Here is a 20,539-nt window from a genome sequence, read left to right as displayed (position 1 = left end):
AGCCCAAGCTCAGTTCCTTTTATTATGAACAAACCCATTAGCACTCAAAGCCCAATTTAAGCCAAAAGGCTTCTAAGCCCAATAGCAAACTAGGAACCCAATTAGCTAAAACACTTCCGAAACACACCCGATCTCTGTGGATCGACCCGTACTTGCACGAGCTACAACCGACAACCGTGCACTTGCGGTATTACTGTAGGCCCGTTTTCTTATCACGTTCATTTTTATACACTCTTCCGGGCCTACCAAGTTTTTGGCGCCGTTGCCGGGGATAATTTTTAGGACCTTTTAGAAGCCTACCAAGTTTTTGGCGCCGCTGCCGGGGATTGGTGTTGTGTTTTATCTGTGTTTTTTATTAGCTATTTTTGCATTTCACTGCATAGCATTTGCATCTGCATCTGCTTCATTTCATTTGCTGTTGGACCTGCTGATTCTGAACCTGTTTTTCCTCTGCTGGGACGCCACCAAGGAAAAGAACCAAAACCCAACTGGGTTTTTGCAACAATATCAGAGCAGCTGGGCTGTGCTAAAAAGGTAAGCCTAAACCCATTCCATTGAGAGAACCCAACCTGTGGGCTTCCAATTTTTTTAATAGAGGGCTTGTAATATTAAAGCCAATTTTTGGGCTTCTCTTATTTTCTGTTGGGTTTGTAATAATTTATTTGTGGGCTTGTTGTTTACTTTGTGGGCTTGTATTTATTTTGTGTGGGCTTGTTTAAATTCTTCCATTGGACTTGTATTTTGGACTCTGGGTTTAAACCCAGCTGAGCTTATAACTGGTTGTGGACTTGTAAGTGGACCTCGAAACCAAAGTTTTAAAACAAACGTCGGGCCTTAACCAACTGGGCCAAATTAAACTTTCAAAAATTAAAACTTGGATTTTCGTAGGCCGCAGCCTTCATTTCATTAGAGGCTTGCACAGTGGGCTTGCTCCCATTTCAAAAACCAAATTTTTATTTTCTTCTTTTTATTATTTAAAAAAAAAAAAAAAAAAAATTTACTTGCTCCCAGATTTTAAAAACCAAATTTTATTCTGCTCCCACATTAAAAACCAAAATTTTTCTTTTTCCCATTAAAACCAAATGTCTCCTGCCAAAACCAAATTTTTCCCAACAAAACCAAATTTTTCCAAAAAGTCCAATCCCTTAAAAACCAAATTTTGAGTTTAGAGCCCAATCATGTATAGATCTTTTTCTACTGTTGGGGAATACAACGAATCCCTTAGAGAACTTGCGTATGGACAAACTTCACGTTATGAACCTCCCACAGACCATGATGTCAATAGTTATAGGAATTATTATGGACATTTTCAAAGTCCCGAGCCGCAATACATGAACCCTAATGACTATTCATACATGCATCATTTATCGCAACGTGAAAATGAACATTTTGCTAGTGCCTCACTCACACAATCATCTCTTGTGGATCAATTAGAAGCTCGAATCGCAGTTTTAGAAATGCAATCACATGAAGAATCAGTCACATCTAATTTTCTTAGGCAACCTGAAATCTATGCATGTCCCGCATGTGGTAGTTTAGACCACCCTGTTGAGCATTGTCATATTTTGCATAATTTTAGGCAATCTAGAGAAAATCCAATGTATGAAATGCCCATAAATTGTGAAAATGGTAGTCATTGGGACCATAATCAATCCTTTGAGGGTTGCGATCAATCTTTTAGAAACCCTAATGACCATGCACACATGTACCAATCACCACAATTTGAACATGATGAATTTTGTACTCCCATGAATTTAGACTCCACCACAGAAGCTTTCAGACTCAGTGAGCAAAACTTCGATAGATCTACATCACGAATTCAGGCATATTTAGATCAGATTTTGCTTCACCTACAAAAGGAGGAAATTCATGAGGAAATGTATGTTGGCCCTAATGAAGTGTCTAGTCCCATCCATGTAAATGTTGAATATGAACCTAATTTAGAGGAACATGAATCGACTAATGACACCACCACTTTTAATGAGGACCAATATGCATGCTACCATGATGATGATTATGATGATTATGATGATGTGTTAGAAGAACATGAAAATATTGTGGAACCTGTTGATTCAATAACATATGGCTTCTCGCCCTCGACCTTCATGAATGTTGTTTTTTCTGATACTCATTGTAATTCATATGATTTTGATATTGACATGGGATTCGTACAATTATTCTGTGAAGATGAGCATGACATAGGAATAGTTGAATCTTCTGTAGACACTAATATGCATGAAAATAGATTTGATGTGTCTGATTCTCTACCTAGGTCACATTGTGATATTTCTCCTGATTTGCCGATGCATGAGAATAAATTTGTTGATGATGTTGATGATCTGATTGTGAACTTGCCAATGATTGATGATTGTGAGCATGATGTGACATGTGTAGATGATTAGGAGATTTTGATTTGATTGATATGATATGTGCCTATTCTCCTACATGAGTCACAATCTGTTGGCCTTCCACCCAACCTAGATTTGGTTTGTACCATATTGTAAAACCAATTTTCTGAGAGTCCCAACTAGGTTTGGAACTGTGTGCTTCCCAAGTCCTCTTGGACTATTTTGCTTCCAAATATAATACATTTGAGGAACCACAGTTGGAAATTGCATGTTTGCCCGTCCCTAGCACAGTTCATTTCGAGCTAGACCTTTTGCATGATGAACCCCCGAAACTGCGCGATTTTGTTTTCAAAATATATCTTCTGTAAAATCCAGGTTTGGGGTAGCTCATTTTGTTTCACAGTTTCACTTTCTTTCCTGTTATTATGTGTGAAGCTGTTGAAATGTCTACACTTCGTCTTTTGGGTTGATCCTCAACTCTTTAGATTGTTGTGTATGGTGAATTTTTTGTATATAATCCAGTAGATAAAATTTTAAAAAACCCTTTTGTTCCTTTTGTATATATTTTTCTAATCCAATATGATCTCGGCTGAAATATGTTGGATTTTTGCCTTGAATAACGGAGTTTTAATTCTGCTTTCGCCGAAATCGGGTATTCTCTCTCCTTTTACTCTACTCAGCATGTCCCTTTCCATATGTTGCATTTTAATCTTTCCATATTTTGAAACATTGAGGACAATGTTTAGTTTAGGTTTGGGGGTATAGAGTAGATGCCACGATAATATGCTATAATTAAAAACAACTCCTTCTTCTTTTTGAAAAAATTGAAAAATTCCAAAAAAAAAAAATTGAAAAATCAAAAATTCAAAAAAATTAAAAAATGAAAAATCATAAAAATGGAGCTCATTTACCTTGAAATGTTGACTCTTGTGCAAATATGTATTTTTATTAGGAGTCTTAGTCTAGATATTTAGGCACCCTGATTCTAGCACAATTCACATAGTGATAAGAAATTTGCACGCGCACGATCTACCAATACATGTATGGCCTCGATCTTCAAGGTGTTTGATAGGAAGTTACGATTGCCAATCACTTTAGAATACTGAACGAAACTTGACTAGCTTGTTCTTTGGTTGGTTGGGATAGAAGGTGGAGGTTACATTAAGAAAGACAACCATCGAATTTAACTGGGTGCATCAAAAAGGGCTACCTCTTGCAAAGTGTCATGTAATCTTTTGTTTCCTTTTGTATATGTATCAAAAGTGTTTCCGTAGTTAAAAAAAAAAAAAAAAAATCATCAAGTATTTATCAATTCCATTCTCTCTTGTTCCAAAAATAAAAAGAGAATAGTCAATGTAAATAAGAGTCATGTAAATAGTCATTTTGTTGTTTTATTGTAATAAGCAAGGAGGGTGTATGCCATTGATGTACAACGCGAGTAATTGTGAAATACCTCCAACTCATTCACAATTCTCGTAAAGTCCGGACAGCTAGCTAGATTTCGACCTCAGTTCTTAGCCTGAGAAACTATCTCTTGGTGATTAGTAGTCATAACTTCAGATCTTTCTTTACACATGTGTAGATACACTTTACACTCTTATCACATGTCTTTATTTGTTATCAGTGCTAGGATTGTGCCTTCGATAGCTAGATTGACATCTCCATTTTGCTGTGAGCTTAACTGTTTTGCACATGTCACGTTTGATGGAATATGAGCTTATATTTTGTCCTTAGGTTTTGTAGGCACACCTCTGGTAAACCTTCACGAGACTTCAACTCGTCCACTAGGGACACTTAGTGGTTTAAAAGGCTTAGTGCATACGCTAAATGCATTCGAGAGACCAGCGACAGTGGTATAGTTAGGATTTCCTTAGTTCTGTTTTACTTGAGGACAAGTAAAATTCAGGTTTGGGGGTATTTGATGAGTGCCAAATATTGTATATATTTATCCCTTTTTATTGGCATTTTAACTCATCTTTTATGCATTAATTCGACATTTTATCCCATATTCTGTATTTTCATTGTTTTCAAGAATAAATATTTTTATTAATTAATTTTGCATTTTTAGGTAATAAATAAAGTTCGGATGAGTCGCGGAGCGAAAAGGGCAGAAAAGTAGTGAAAAGCCGGGAGAAATTACGCAAGGAAACCGCGAAGAATGGTGCGCACAACCTCATTTTCTACACACAAAAGCGCCTCCGTTCTCAGCCATCAGATCATTTCTCAGAAGCATCCGACGGTCGCTCCTTCATAGAGCATCAAAATCTGAAGTCTCTGCCGAGCACCACAGCGCTGAAATTCCAAGCCTTCAGATTAGATGGTAGTTGAATCCAACGGTCGCTCCCTTGCTGTTCATCAAAGTTTGATATCTCCGCCTTACACTACAACACCTAACCCCATCTGTAGCCGTTAACTTCGTTGTATCAAAAAATCTGACGGTCGCTACAAGCTTCACTTCACATCACCGTCCGATCTACCTACCATCTTCGCATCTCGCAGCTCAGCGTCGCAGAACATCAAATTCGATGGACTCGCCTAACACCCTAGCGACCGAGCACCTACACCCCAACCAAACAGACCCTTCTCCCATTCTATCGCACCCATCTCCACCATCACCCTCCCCTCTGCAGAGCCACCTCCCATTCCCTCTGCAGAAACCATGTCCGCCACCAGCTCCGCCTGCCTCTGCCTCAACCACCACCACGCCTCTTCCAAAAGCCATCATGGCTACTTGTAATCATAACCCATCATTGTTCCCATCTCCCTAGTCCATCTAATTCACTTATTTCACACATTTTCAACAGAAACCCTAAAGTGTGAAATAGGCAAATTAGGTTGAGCTAGAGTGAAATTGAAGGCATGGAGAGGTAGAGAAGGACAAGTAGAGTAATGGGTTGCGTTCAATTTGATGTTGCTACATCAAATTAGGTGAGAAATTACTAAACCCTAGCTCTGTCAGTTTGGGTGAAAAATTGGGGAAAACCCTAATGATGTAATTGGGTATAAATTGGGACTATGGGTTGTTGCTTTTCTCTTGCTTTCCCTATCCCTTGCTTGGGGAAAACCCTAGCTCTGCTGTTGTTGCTTTTCTCTTGCTTTCCCTTGCTTGTGCAGCTGTATACAGTGCTGCTGCCTTCTTTCTGTGCACTGCTTGTGCAGCTGCAGCTGCCGCTGCCTTCCCTTTGCTGTTGTTGTTACCTTTGTCCTGCTGCTGCTGTTGCTGCTCTCTTGTGTTGCTGCCACTGCCAAGCTGCAGCTGCTGTTGCTGTTGCTGCTGCCAAGCTGCTGCTGCTGCTGCTAGGCCTGTTACCTGGTGCTGCTTCCTTTCTCCTGCAGCTGCCCTTCTGCTGTGCAGCATTTGTGTTGCTTCTGCTTCCTGCAGCCAAGCAAAGGCAAAAAACCCATTGAGCCCAAAAGCCCAGAGCACAATTTGAGCTCATCTGAAGACCAAAGCCAAAGCCCAGTTCATTAAGCCCAAATTCATTATTGAGGCCCAGTTCAAGACCAAGTCCAGGTTTGAACCAAATTCAAAAGCTGAGCCCAAAGCTCAATCAAAGGCCCAAAGCCCATTTGCACTTCAAAGACCAACTGAGCCCAAGCTCAGTTCCTTTTATTATTAACAAACCCACTAAGCCCAATTCATTCAAAAGGGCATTCAAACCCATTAGTACTTAAAGCCCAATTTAAGCCAAAAGGCTTCTAAGCCCAAAGCAAATTTAGGAACCCAATTAGCTAAAACACTTCCAAAACACACCCGATCTCTGTGGATCGACCCGTACTTGCACGAGCTACAACCGACGACCGTGCACTTGCGGTATTACTGTAGGCCCCCGTTTATTTGCGCATAATTTTATACACCCCTCCGGGCCTGTCAAGTTTTTGGCGCCGTTGCCGGGGATAATTTTTAGGACCTTTTAGAAGCCTACCATAATGCAAATCAAGCTACAGCTAGGACTTTCAGGGCCTCCTCAGCAGAAGAAGCAGAGGCTCAGAGCACGCTAGAGGCAGCAACTTGGGAAAAGACCATGAAGTTAAAAAAAAAATCTGGTTTGGAGTTGATGGCCAAAGGATAATATATTACGCTCAAGACAAGCACAGCAGTATTTTTTGGAGGAACAAATGAATAGTCTCAGAAGCAGTGAAAATTCTGAAGACATGTGACAATTTTTTGGGCTTTATGTTCTCATACATACAAGGAAATGAAGCGGCAGAAATTTTTGCAAAAAAAGCGCGGAAACAGGAAATCCACGAACAACATTGGTTGTTGATATCTTTTTTGAAACTTTGTCTTATTGTCGAATTTAAACATTTCTTTTTCAGTTGATATGTCTGGTTTACAATCTATTGATAATCTCATTTTAAAGTACAACCAACATCTTCCCTATCTCCACAACAACCGCAGAAACCGCAAAAAATCAGGCTTTTGCTCTGGAAGGTATATGATGTTGTACCCATCTATACTCGTCGAACGTTACCTTGGTGATCCATTTGAATCGGTGTGTGGGTTTTTCTTATATATACCTTCGCATTTCTTGCCAATCAAATGTGCCACAACATAAAGGCATGTAGAACTTTAGTTGTGTGAGATAGCCTGTTGTCGAGGGCTTCTTTGAGGGTGGTTGGTGGTTAGGATGGTCGTGTGTTTTGGAGGCCTGGTTGAGTGTGGGTGTTGATGAGGTTCCATACCAGTTGTGATTGAGTTCACTCGAAAAGGAGGTGATTCGTGGTTTCTGTGGTTGTTGTGGAGATAGGGAAGATGTTGGTTGGAGTGAGATGGAGTGTTGCTAATCTGTCGATAGACTGACTTTCCAGAGCAAAAGCCTGATCTTTTGTGGGCATTTCAGGTGCCAAATGCACTTGAAATCCAAGTGTGTAGGGTTTGTATGGTTGGTTTGTTGGCCTGTTGTAGTAATTCGATTGCGGTAAATAAGAATTCGATGCTCGGACTTGAAAAGATTTTTAAAACAAAAATATATACAAAATTGTCACAGGATCAAGAGACACTAGGACTCAGGATTCCACCATAATCATTCATATATTTATTTCCAAAACAATTATAGCTCACATAAAAATAGGGACTCTAATTCTTGCCAAGGAAGATTTTTAGAAGATTAACTGTAAATCGAAAGCATGGCATATCAAAAGTACTAAGACCAAACATAAACCATCAAAAGATATGACAATCAATTAAGAAAAATCATAAAACATTTAATAAAAATGCAAGAAGTCATAAAAGAATTAAATATAATTTTTATATGTGTAAAATTTGGCTTCCTCCATCATCCCAGTATTGGGCTTTAGCTATTCATATCAATCACACACTCAAAATATTAATTCAAAGTTCAAAGTGTGATTAAAAGAGTCAAAAGTTATAAAATAGTGGTTCTGAGACTCACAAAACACGTCCAAAAGAAACGATAGAACAGAACTGCAGCAAATCAGCGACACTTATCTTCTGTAGCTGGCATTGTTGAAGAACGACGCTTCAGAAGCGTCTGTTCTTCATCTTCTTCCTCCTCCTCCTCGAACAGCAGCAGAGAACTTTTCTGTTGCTCCTCATCTTCGTCTCTCCCAGCCTCTGCTCCGATTCTTTCGACCCCAAACTCTTGATAAACCTTTATGAGACTTGTATCCTCCTTTATATACTACCCAGCTCGAGAAAATCTTTATTTTTTCGTTGCTGCCAAGTCCCGATAATCTCTTCTCTTTCTTCTCTGCAGTTGAAACAATAATCACCTCCGTCAGTGTTTGTACGCGTTTGTTAGCTATAAAATAGCCACCAAACTCTTCCTATGACTTGATCCGGACCAAATACATGATTATCCAGCGTAAAACTCTCCCAAAATCTCCACAAAATCTTTGAAAGTGCACAACAGGACACGTCTCTCTGTTTTAACTTTGATTGCTTCTCCCGGATATTCCAGCCCAATTGGATGGGTCCAATCGATTGTACTGGGCTTGTTATTGTCTGGGAAGTTCATCCCAATCGATTTGCAGCATTGAATCTCCCTGAACAGCTCAAACAATTTGCTTCCAAAATCAACAGCGTGAAACCAAGTTTTCCCGCCTTTTTTTTCAGATTTGAATTATGAAGATGACCTCCCCCTTATCCAGTTCGAGAGTCCCTTTAGTACATGCCCTGAAATGGGTGCCCCTTATCCAACTTAGGGGTGCCTTTAGCAATTCTTCTGGGATGTTTTCCGCACTTTTTCGGGGTTCCTACGGGGTATTCCTGGGGTACTTCCGGTACAATTCTGGGGCGCTTCCGGCACGTTATCAACGGAGGTCCAAATGCCGCATTTTTAGCCAATTTCGCCACAAAGCCTTATTCTTCCAAAAACACCTACAAATAAATAAAATAACCAAATAAGTACGATATCGAGCACTAACAATATATACAAATGAGATATATTAGACACATAAATGCGTCTATCAAATACCCCCAAACTTATTATTTTCTAGTCCCGAGCAAATCAAAACTACAAAATAAAATCCTAACTCACTGTCGCAGGCATCGTCGATTGCATTTAGCGTATGCAATAAGCCTTTAAACCCCTAGGTGGCCATAGTGGCCGAGTTATAGTCTCGGGAGGGCTTACAAGAGATATACCCACAAAACCTGTACTCCAGACCTTAGCTATCTACGCAGAACCTTGGAAGGCACTAAAGAATCTCCTTGGTTGGCATACTTATTGACTACAGGAAGAAGTACCCTGATGCGAAATTCCAATTGATGTACACGAGTTTGCACTCAAGCATACTAAAATTCATATAAAGTGACAGAGCTCTACTCAGATAGTTGCACTATGGACATCATATTCGGAGTCAAAACTAATCACATGGATAGATCAAGAAGATGGATATAGAAAAACATAGATGGTTTTGATGTTTACTAAGTGAACGGCGTTTCCCATATCTGTCTGAAGGCCTCCGCCAAAATGAACCTATCCTAATGGATTGAGATACTAGTCTGACTAATATCAACACACTGGCATATACAAGGGTACCAGTGGTCGATAACCTAACTCTAGGTCAACACAACTGGCATATACAAGGGTACCAGTGGTCGACTTTATTGAATTTATTCCTTTTGGTCAAATGGTCTGGTCTCAATTTTTTTTTTTTTTTTTCTTTTTGGTAACTACCATTTTTTTTCATCTCTTTTTTTTTTCATTTTTTTTCTTTTTTTTTTTTCAACTTTTTTTTGGTATCTCAATCACTAATTCACCCTAGCATTGGTAACAACTTGAATCGTGGGCCCCACCTATCACTTAGAGAAACATAGTTTAAAAACAAAATAAAATAAAAATAGAAGTGAAAAGGACTCAACGAGATATGGTGAAACTATCATGTTATTTCTAACACCTGAGCTCTGTGCTTTTATGAATAGACTCTTTAGATGTTTCCATCTAATCAGATTGGTTCCTCAAACTCCTACAATCAAAATGCTTCCATCCACTTAGATTAGTTAGTGCAATCCTCAATAGGCATAAATTTCTAAGCTCTGGAGTTTATTTATTCATACTAAAAAGTTTCTCCCATACCCCCAAACTTAAACCTAACATTGTCCTCAATGTTCTAAAGATGAAATTAAAAGCATGAACAAGGAGAAACTGTTACCATTTGAAGAAAGAGTTAAGGAAGATATTACCTGGTTGCATGAGATTGGGTTACCTCCCAAGAAGTGCTAAGTTTAAAGTCTTCAGCCAGACTAGAAAGGATTAGTCAACTCGAACCGTATAACAGTCGGAATAACTGTGGGTCTTTAAAAAAAAGAGCTGACAAAAGGAAACTGCAGTGAACCAAGAAAATGTACAAGACTAGCATGCCCTTACCTAGTTTCCTGATTAAGATATCTATATCTAATGTGGTTCAGGTTCAGGTTCTAAAAGGGTCCAAAATATTTTCTGGTTGCTCTCATATTGGATCCGAATTATTAGGTCCTAGAGTCTGAAAACAATAAGAACTTAGAAGCACAAATAATAACCTAAATAATTGAGGATCCTCTAAGTCAATCAGGTTTGACTTACATAATTGACCACAGTGAGAGTAGTGGTCATTCTTAAGAAAATGTGTCGATTCTAATTTCCTAAAGATTAGGTTTAGTCTCAGAACTTAATAATTGACACATTTGAAATTAACGTTCCCACATTGGAAGAAAAATATTTGGTGGGAAAACAAAGTCAATCTGGGGATCATAGCCTGGCTAACCACATCAACCAGAGGATGGGTTTCTAACGACTGAACTTCTTATGGACATCATTAGGTTCAGGAAAACGAGTATGAAGTAATCTTGTAAAATGGTTGAGGCATATGTCAAGTCCTAAGTGTGGGGACTTTCTGAGAGTTAAAGGTAAGGCACTAGGGAAGTGATAATCACCCCCAAACTTAGAGTTTTCTCTAGATAGACCTCTAATTATTTCTTGAATTTCCGTATCTTCAGAGTCCTTAAAATATTCAAGAGATTCTTCTAAGTTATTATCAGGTAGTGCATCTTTACTCATCTCTACGGGTCTATCTTCTTCTTCCAAGACTATTGTTTCTAAGTCGCTAGACTCTAAAACAGTATTTTCGAAATGAACCCGTTCCTCTAAACCACTATCGGCTTCGTAATCAAAAGGAAAAACTACATCGTCTAAAACGGTGGTATCCCTAATCAAATCCTCGTCCTTTTGAATAGGTGAATAATCATAAAAATTATTTGGATTTGAAGTAGAAAAATATAATCACTATAAGCTCAATTGGATTACTAGATTCCTGATTACTATGCCTACATATTTCAGATTCTTCATCACTACTATCCTCATCATCATAATAGTACGAAGATGATTGAACCTTATCTAAATAAGTAGTGTTACCAATTATAACCTCGTTATCTTGATTATGTGAAAAAGTATCTTCATTCTCAAGGGTATTATTGGATACACTATATTGGCAATTCAAGTTATTTCGAGCAATACTTTCGTTCGTCTCTAACTCAAGTCTACGTGTCGACTCAGCTATCCTCTCAAGGGTCTTCCAAAGAAAGTTCCCTTAGTGTAGGATCTAAGTTTTGAGTTAATCTATTGAGGATATCTTCTACAGATTCAGTTGTTGTTGCAGTTCTTTCGTCCATAACTACATTATTCACCTCATCTAATTTATACGTCGATTCAGCTAACTGACGTGATGACTCAGCTAAATTCCTGAGTCTCTTCTAGAGAAGGAATAGGAACTGAAGGATCATAATAAGGACTACTTTTCAATAGTTTGATTGTATCCTAAGAGACGAAGAACTAGTACTATAATCTTCTTGCTCGTATGACTGATGCGCGTGCGGATAGTAATTGGGCTCACCATGGTATGAACCATAACCTTGAAAAGGTTGGCGTCCCCAGCCACTATTCTCACTATGGTCATAATACTGATGATGTCCATATTCAAATTCAGGTCGATATTCATTGTATTGGCTTCTATCATACCAGTTCGACATTCTTAATTGCAGGGGAATTCTACGCAATCACAAACAAGGACGACTCGACTCCACCAAAACAAACCTAAATATTTCTAGCAAACAAAAAGCATGATGGCTCCACTTAGATTGTTTCTAGACCAGCTTCTATTCCTTCGAAAAGGAATTCGTTACAATTTGAGCACACCCCTCTGGAATCAATCCGAGCTAATGTAAGTTGAATCGAGGCGAGGGAAGCTCAGTGGAGCTTTGATACCCAAGACCTCACCGCTATCACAAGGCGGCGCAGTCACGCATTCAACTCACAGAAACCATCATGAACTTTGGAGTGTGCTTAAAGAGCAACCAATATTTTTCGAACGAGTTTCCTATTTAAGCTCGTTACCCTATCGGTCTCGTTCTATTCCAAATTTTAAAGCTTAGGTTCACGTTCGGTTTCGTTTTCCTAAGGCGGGCAAGAAGGGAACGGTGATGAAATCCAAACCCTTATCTTGTATTAGCCAGGCCTTGCCCTTTACTAGGAATTTAGAAACAGTCCAAATTCGTCCTCAATCAATGAATCACCTTAAGGAATACAGTAACTCGCTTACAGGAGATTCGCGAGTGTTTCGATGGACTTACCTCCCGTACCAGACGGGGGATGAACCGTTGAAGTCGACTCGGGCCACGACTCATATGTCATGTACGAACCCGAGGGGCCGAGACGATATCGTAATCGTCGTCCTTCCCTGCAAACAGTTTGTATTTAAGGATACCCTTCCGTAGGGTTTAAAAATAAAAATGTCCAAAAGTCCAGAATAAAGTCCAAATAAAAAGTCCAAAAATTACAAAAATTATGAAAAATAATGCCTATTTACAAATTCTAAAAAAATAAATAAAAGCTATATACAAAAAAAAAATTATAAAAATTATGTCTTTTTTTTTCTTTTCTTTTAGCTTTAAGCTTTTTGTTCCCAAGTCCTTAGTATTCCACTTCGAATCTGTAAATCAAAGACACAAAAAGAAACGTAAAAAGGAACAAATAATGATAAAAACAAAATTAAACCTAAAAACAAATCTATATACAAGTCCGCGTCGGCGGCGCCATTTTGTTGTAGTAATTCGATTGCGGTAAATAAGAATTCGATGCTCGGACTTGAAAAGATTTTTAAAACAAAAATATATACAAAATTGTCACAGGATCAAGAGACACTAGGACTCAGGATTCCACCATAATCATTCATATAATTAATATATTTATTTCCAAAACAATTATAGCTCACATAAAAATAGGGACTCTAATTCTTGCCAAGGTAGATTTTTAGAAGATTAACTGTAAATCGAAAGCATGGCATATCAAAAGTACTAAAACCAAGCATAAACCATCAAAAGAAATGACAATCAATTAAGAAAAATCATAAAACATTTAATAAAAATGCAAGAAGTCATAAAAGAATTAAATATAATTTTTATATGTGTAAAATATGGCTTCCTCCATCATCCCAGTATTGGGCTTTAGCTATTCATATCAATCACACACTCAAAATATTAATTCAAAGTTCAAAGTGTGATTAAAAGAGTCAAAAGTTATAAAATAGTGGTTCTGAGACTCACAAAACATGTCCAAAAGAAACGATAGAACAGAACTGCAGCAAATCAGCGACACTTATCTTCTGTAGCTGGCACTGTTGAAGAACGACGCTTCAGAAGCGTCTGTTCTTCATCTTCTTCCTCCTCCTCGAACAGCAGCAGAGAACTTTCCTTCTGCTCCTCTTTTTCGTCTCTCCCAGCCTCTGCTCCGATTCTTTCGACCCCAAACTCTTGATAAACCTTTATGAGACTTGTATCCTCCTTTATATACTACCCAGCTCGAGAAAATCTTTAGTTTTCGTTTCTGCCAAGTCCCGATAATCTCTTCTCTTTCTTCTCTGCAGTTGAAACAATAATCACCTCTGTCAGTGTTTGTACGCGTCTGTTAGCTATAAAATAGCCACCAAACTCTTCCTATGACTTGAACAGGACCAAATACATGATTATCCAGCGTAAAACTCTCCCAAAATCTCCACAAAATCTTTGAAAGTGCACAACAGGACACGTCTCTCTGTTTTAACTTTGATTGCTTCTCCCGGATATTTCAGCCCAATTGGATGGGTCCAATTGATTGTACTGGGCATGTTATTGTCTGGGAAGTTCATCTCAATCGATTTGCGGCATTGAATCTCCCTGAACAGCTCAAACAATTTGCTTCCAAAATCAACAGCGTGAAACCAAGTTTTCCCGCCTTTTTTTTTCAGATTTGAATTATGAAGATGACCTCCCCCTTATCCAGTTCGAGAGTCCCTTTAGTACATGCCCTGAAATGGGTGCCTCTTATCCAAATTAGGGGTGCCTTTAGCAATTCTTCTGGGATGTTTTCCGCACTTTTTCGGGGTTCCTCCGGAGTATTCCTGGGGTACTTCCGGTACAATTCTGGGGCGCTTCCGGCACAATTCTGGGGCGCTTCCGGCACGTTATCAACGGAGGTCCAAATGCCGCATTTTTTGCCAATTTCGCCACAAAGCCTTATTCTTCCAAAAACACCTACAAATAAATAAAATAACCAAATAAGTACGATATCGAGCACTAACAATATATACAAATGAGCTATATTAGACACATAAATGCGTCTATCATGGCCTCATTTTTATTGGGAGTCATAAATATTAAATGGGGGCCTTGACGTTTTATTTGCACCCCAAATTTTTCAAGGGCATATTAATCCGATTGTGAATATATTGTTTTACCCTTGATAATTTTTTTTTTCAAATAACGACCCTTCAAACACAATAACGACTTTAAGGGTCGTCATGTCGTATTCAATTCTTTTACGACCCTTTAATGAATTTTTGCCAATAATGACCCATTTTAAAGAATAACAACTGTCCATTAACGACACTTCTAAAAATAACGATTGTTTAGAATCGTCATATATATAATCAAAACAATAATGACTCTTCAAAAGGGTCTTCAGGGAATTGATGCTTTATATGACGACTCCAAACTGTCCTACATTTCCGCCACTAATGACTCTTTGAAGAAGATAACGACTCTTTTATAGGAAAAAATAATTGTTTAGAGTCGTCACTGAACCAGTCAACACATTAATGATTGTTTACGGTCGTCACAGAAACAGTAACGACTGTTTAGAGTCGTCACTGAAACACTTCAACACCATGAGGATTTTTCATATAGATCTGGGCAAAAAAAGACAAATATTGTAGACAAAAAAATTGGAAAAAAAATGTTAGGCTCTAATTAAGTAAGATTATCACTAATTAATTAAGATTATCACTAATTATTTAGGGGTGTTTTAGCTATTTATGAGGGACGACCAATTTAGGATGGGGTGAGCTTTTTTGTCCTCTACCGGGAGGCTCCCGATTAGAATTCATGGCCCCCAATTAAACGAGGTTTGCTAGGGATGGGGTATTTTTTGTTAACGGGATTTTGGTTTATTGGGTTAGGGGTTTGAGTATTTTGGATTGTTGGGTTTGATACACTCGGGTTTATGATTAGATTTTGTTGATTTGGTTATTTTCGGGGGAGAGTACCTGGCATCAAGTGGCTGCCGTGTACTTCCCGTGGTATCCCGTGAGGCCATATGATGGTGTCTGGTGTGGCCCGGTGGGTTCTCTGGGTAGATGAATGTTTGTGATATGCGATGGATGGTTGGAAGATAGTGTGAATGGCGTAATGGTAACTATTTGTAAGCATTCCACTCTGCTCATGACCCAAATGGATTTGTCATCATCCTGCACCAGCCATACCTTTTTCAACAATAACGCCCGGTTATGTTCGTTGCTTCTGCGGATACCCGTGCCACCGTCTCTTAAAAGAAATCTCGTTTGATTTTATCCAGCTTCGAGTAGTTGCATCACGTGATTAGCCGGTGTAAGGGAGAGTAATTTTCCAAATTTGATTTCCAAAATCTCGTGTCATTAAGAATTTAGATATACGAGGAGGGTTACTATATGTTCCCAATAAATAAAAATAATAGGAGCGTTACTACTTACTCCGAATAAATCGAGCAAGATTTGTAAAATTTACTACTTACTACCAATAAATCGAGTAAGAACTGTAAAATTTACCTAAGAACTATTTACAGCTTCTTTCCGCTAAAACCATGTAGTAACAAAATGAGTTCGATAACTCGATAATAAAAGTAGCAGCTCTACTAATTACTTCCAAGATCCATGTAGCTTACTGAAAAGCTCCCAGCAATGAAATCCACAAAATCGTAGCAGTTACTCTTCTCCAAGTAAGAGAGCCAAAAGCATTTTCTACCAAAGAAAATGGAAATGCTAAAACAAACTATATGGTCACTATCGAAGTAAAACTATCACGACATCCGCCCAAGAGAGAAGTCAGCTTGGCAGACACTAACGACGTCTGACATGACCACCCTGTTGGGCAGGAGGACCTGGTTGAGCACCACCAGCACGACCACCCTGTTGGGCAGGAGGACCTTGTTGGGCACCACCAGCACGACCACCCTGTCGGGCAGGAGGACCTTGTTGGGCACCACCAGCACGACCACCCTGTTGAGCACCAGGGCCTCCAAGACCTGAGAAAAACATACAAAACCACAGAAACAGTTACAAACACATATGTCCGCACAAGTAGCATAGAAAAAAGCAAAAACACTTGAAAAATGATTCAGGATTGTATCATATCAACTATACAACTGACTGTGAGTTACAATTCCATTGAACCACAGTACAGGAGAGAAAGAAATTACACTCAGTGAGTAACTTTACCAAGCCTATACTTGTATTCCAAGGGATTATTATGAAATGGCTGGATCCATTTATACCCAACTTAAATGCTGCTATGTCAAAGTTCATATGATGTGCAGGACAGAATTACAACACTTAAAGAAAAAGTTCCAACTTTAGTAGTTTCACTAGTACTAGTCATGACTAATCAATAGAGTATATTCGAAATCAGCTCGCATCTCAACTTAATGACCTGAATCTAATTCTACAGGCGACAACACTCACAAGCTGCACATTTTGAATCATCTTTTTTTTTCCTTAATTCTTGTTCATAACCTTGTTCTCTTCTTGTTTCATCAAGACTTCTTCTCCTCATATCTTTAGATTCTTCATAACCTATTTGATTTCTTCTCTTCATCACTTTAGATTCTTCATATCTTATTTGATAAACCTCTTTTCTTCATTAAAACCCCTATACATATGTGTAGCATTCTTTCATTTAGATCCTGTGAACAACACCTCCATACAATCATCATGTTTTCTCGATATTAAACGCTCAGGGATGGTAGAATAATCCTGCATTTTTACTTTGGCATCTGGACCTATGGTTAAAAATGACTAGGAAAATTGCTAGCATCCCTCAAACAGAAAAGAAGCAAATGATGCATGATATTCGTTCATGAAAAAAAACAAACAGCAGAGATTATTCTGTTTGCAACTTGGTATTTTGACATGAGAACGACAGTAAAAATGATTAGGGAAATAGGCAAGTCTGACTGACTCATTTCATTTTAGCCTTGGCTAGCATAGAACCCCATTAGTCATGACTCATGATCCACAAGGGTCACCTCTTATACTACCAAACTTCTACTATACTAGCCATGGTGTAGTTAGTTAGTGTAAGAATTGACTAGTTGGTGGTATTTGGTAAAATAGTAATGCCGATTTAAATTTTAAATAGATAGGCGTCGATTGGATGAAAATAGTAATGCCGATTTGCACCATGGCTGAGCTGAGAAGGATCCCGGGAGAGAATTGAATCGTCTCAAGTTCAAAATAACCGACTCAGTTTACGGGGTCAGATCGGTGTGCCACGCATCTTTTCTCTTTCTCATGTGATATTACATCATGATCAAAGTTGAATAATCATATATACTGACCTCAAAATCGAAAAGAAAAGAAAAGAAATTCAATTGGGTCTGACTCAACAGGTACTCGTCATATGGAATGGTGGTGAGTAATCGATGTCTCCTGCCAAATTCACGTGATGAATTATTTCAAAGATTGAATGATAATGTTTCGGATTCAAAATCTCTCGTTCTTGCAGAAATTCCAAGCAAAGTCGGCCGGCAAACACCCGTCGACTTTAAATGATCAAACTGCAGAAACTAATTCCTGGCAATTTTCTAATCTTAAAAAGAAATTAAACTCATAAGAAAAGGAATCCAACTGTGAATTGTGACTTATTGTTTGTCTAACTAGGCATGTGGACGTCAATTAGTTACAGCCTGCCATTTTTGACTTGTGATCAAAATTTAATGTCCATGATCTTCATTTACTACGAGTACCCATACAAACAGAGAAGCAGTAAATGATACGCGAGAGTTATTTCAGCTTCACGGTGTCTTTGGCAGGTTGTAACACAAAGTTTACACTTTGGTATTTGGGATGGTCAAAATGATTAAACATTACTGTGTTAACTAACGTTGTCTGTTTGATTTCCTCTTGTAACTCCGCTAATTAAAACACTAGTTCTCTATGCTACTGTCATCAGCCACACAGCTTAGTTAGCATCGTATGACACATTAAGTTGGTCTTTCTTCATTTGATTTTAATGAATATTACATTCACATCAACGTTTGGATTTTAATTCAAAAAAGAAGAAACACAAAATTATAGCCAACCGAGATTACCCACCGTACGTAGTGCTCGGCCTAACACAAAATTATTGCTAATACTTGGGACTGCAAAAATGAGCTGACTGCAACTTGTAAGTTCTAGCACAAAACCACTGCCGCTGTCGGTGGATAGCTGAGATCGATCTTATGGGAGAGAGCTGACTCGTTGATACTTTGATAACCAACTCATTACCGTGGTTGAATGGGGTTTGGAAACGATGCGGTCATATCAAATCAGTGGTATGTACCCATCCCATCCGCCTTTCTCTTTCTTTTCTGCCCTACAGCATGTGGTCATATCGTTTTCGACCGCATAATAATAACAACAATTGCCCCACCCATGCTGTCTTGTCAATGTGTCATGTTTAGGCCCTTTACTATACTGGAGCTGAGTCAGTTTCCAATTTATTACAGCATGGGGTGGACCATTCAGCAGCTGAGAAACATTTCCATCCGGCCAGCGGAGCCGAGCCGATACATAAATCCCTCTGTTTGATTTCCTCTTGTAACTCCGCTAGTCATAAAAATGAGTTGCTACTTTTGACTTTTCATGTACTCCATGTGGGTGGTGAAAGTAATAGCTTTCAACTTTCAATATCCATTGATCCATTTAATGTCCTGATTCATTGCTTCCATGATTTTCATTTACGCAAAATTAAGGATCTGTACCAATCACCGAAAAAATCAATTAGTTTTTAGCAGAAATCCCAATCAAATCTGAAGAATGTAAACGAAAAATCAATTAAAATTGAAAAAAATTTGGAAAGAAACCAAGAGCAAACCTATAAGAATCGACATTAGAGAGGAGACAGAATATCTGAGAGAAAAAAAAAACTTAAAAAAAAACCAAGAATCACAAACCTAAAAAACTTTTACAGAGAGAAGATGGAGAGATGCAGCGGCTGTTGCTTCCAAATAAAGACTGAACCCTAAAACAGAAGAGGGGAATTTATATGAAGAAAATCTTAAAATGTAGCCCTTGATTTTGAAACAAAACTCTAACCGTAGGATAATAAGAAAGTTTTCGGAATGAAGTTTGACATGATAAGTCAAAGTCAAATGAATTCCACCAAATATATCTGAAGGGTTATACAAATTTAGGCATAGAAGAACAATCAAACTAAAACCGGAATTAAAAACAGAAGAAATGTTTACCGTTTTATTCCTTTCTTTTGAATCATCTTTTTTTTCCTTAATTCTTGTTGATAGAGCAGATACAGGGAGTAATTAGTTCCAAAAGAGACAAACCATTCTTCATAACCTTGTTCTCTTTTTATTTCATCAAGACTTCTTCTCCTCATCTTCGTATCCTTGTTCTCTTCCTATTTGATTTCTTCTCTTCATCACTTTAGTTTCTTCATATCTTATTTGATAAACCTCTTTTCTTCATTAAAATCCCTATAGATACGTGTAGCATTCTTTCCTTCAGATCCTATGAACAACACCTCCATACAATCATTCATGTTTTCTCGACATAATTCTTTTGCTCGAGGAAGCAAAAGAAAAAATGGAACTTGAACAAACTCAACAAGATATCTTTAGAACCGGGAAGAGAGAGAAGAGAGAATCAAAGTCAGTTGAGAGAAAAAAAAAAGGTATGGGGAGAGAAAGGAATAAGAGACGTCTCCTTTTATAATCCTAGCACCTCCTTTGTATTTAATACTAATAGCCAACCACGCTAAAAAAATCTTACATTACCTAAAGCCAATTGGCACCACATAATTCCCGAAAATACCATTATTATTATTTTTAGTATTTTATTTTTTTTAGAAAAAAGAGAAACATGCACTCTTTTCTTCGGATTAAATGGTTAAATGCCATGCCATGAATACCGCACACGTATACCAAAACTATTACAATTTAATGCCCGATAAAAACTAAAAAAAAATCTTATAATTAATACGAAATCTTTTCTTCTTCGAGGAAACATTGTAAAACACAAACTGAAACAGAGTAAATATAGGTAATTAGATCTTGACCAAGTTATTTTGCAGTTGGCTCTCCACCGACAATTCATCGTAACACGGAAAGCTGTTCTCTTGAAACAAGGGGCGATATTAATTAAAAATTACTTGTTGATTCTTGAATTATACGATTCATAGGGAAAAG

General features: G+C 38.1%; 2 long non-coding RNA genes across 2 annotated transcripts; both read right to left on the bottom strand.

Annotated features, from left to right (window-relative positions):
- Positions 1–15,741: 15,741 nt before the first annotated feature.
- On the bottom strand, positions 15,742–17,555 carry LOC113327708. Its single transcript, XR_003349153.1, has 2 exons — positions 16,355–17,555; positions 15,742–16,282 (listed from the first exon to the last, which is right to left on the bottom strand). It is a non-coding gene; the product is annotated as an uncharacterized LOC113327708 (long non-coding RNA).
- Positions 17,556–18,319: 764 nt separating this feature from the next.
- On the bottom strand, positions 18,320–20,045 carry LOC113328282. The gene is made up of 3 exons (XR_003349335.1): positions 19,586–20,045; positions 19,292–19,359; positions 18,320–19,093 (listed from the first exon to the last, which is right to left on the bottom strand). It is a non-coding gene; the product is annotated as an uncharacterized LOC113328282 (long non-coding RNA).
- Between the last annotated feature and the right edge of the window lie 494 nt (positions 20,046–20,539).

The sequence above is a fragment of the Papaver somniferum genome, unplaced genomic scaffold (assembly GCF_003573695.1).
Source record: "Papaver somniferum cultivar HN1 unplaced genomic scaffold, ASM357369v1 unplaced-scaffold_107, whole genome shotgun sequence".
Lineage (NCBI taxonomy): Eukaryota > Viridiplantae > Streptophyta > Magnoliopsida > Ranunculales > Papaveraceae > Papaver > Papaver somniferum.
This window is presented reverse-complemented; position numbering and strand designations above follow the sequence as displayed.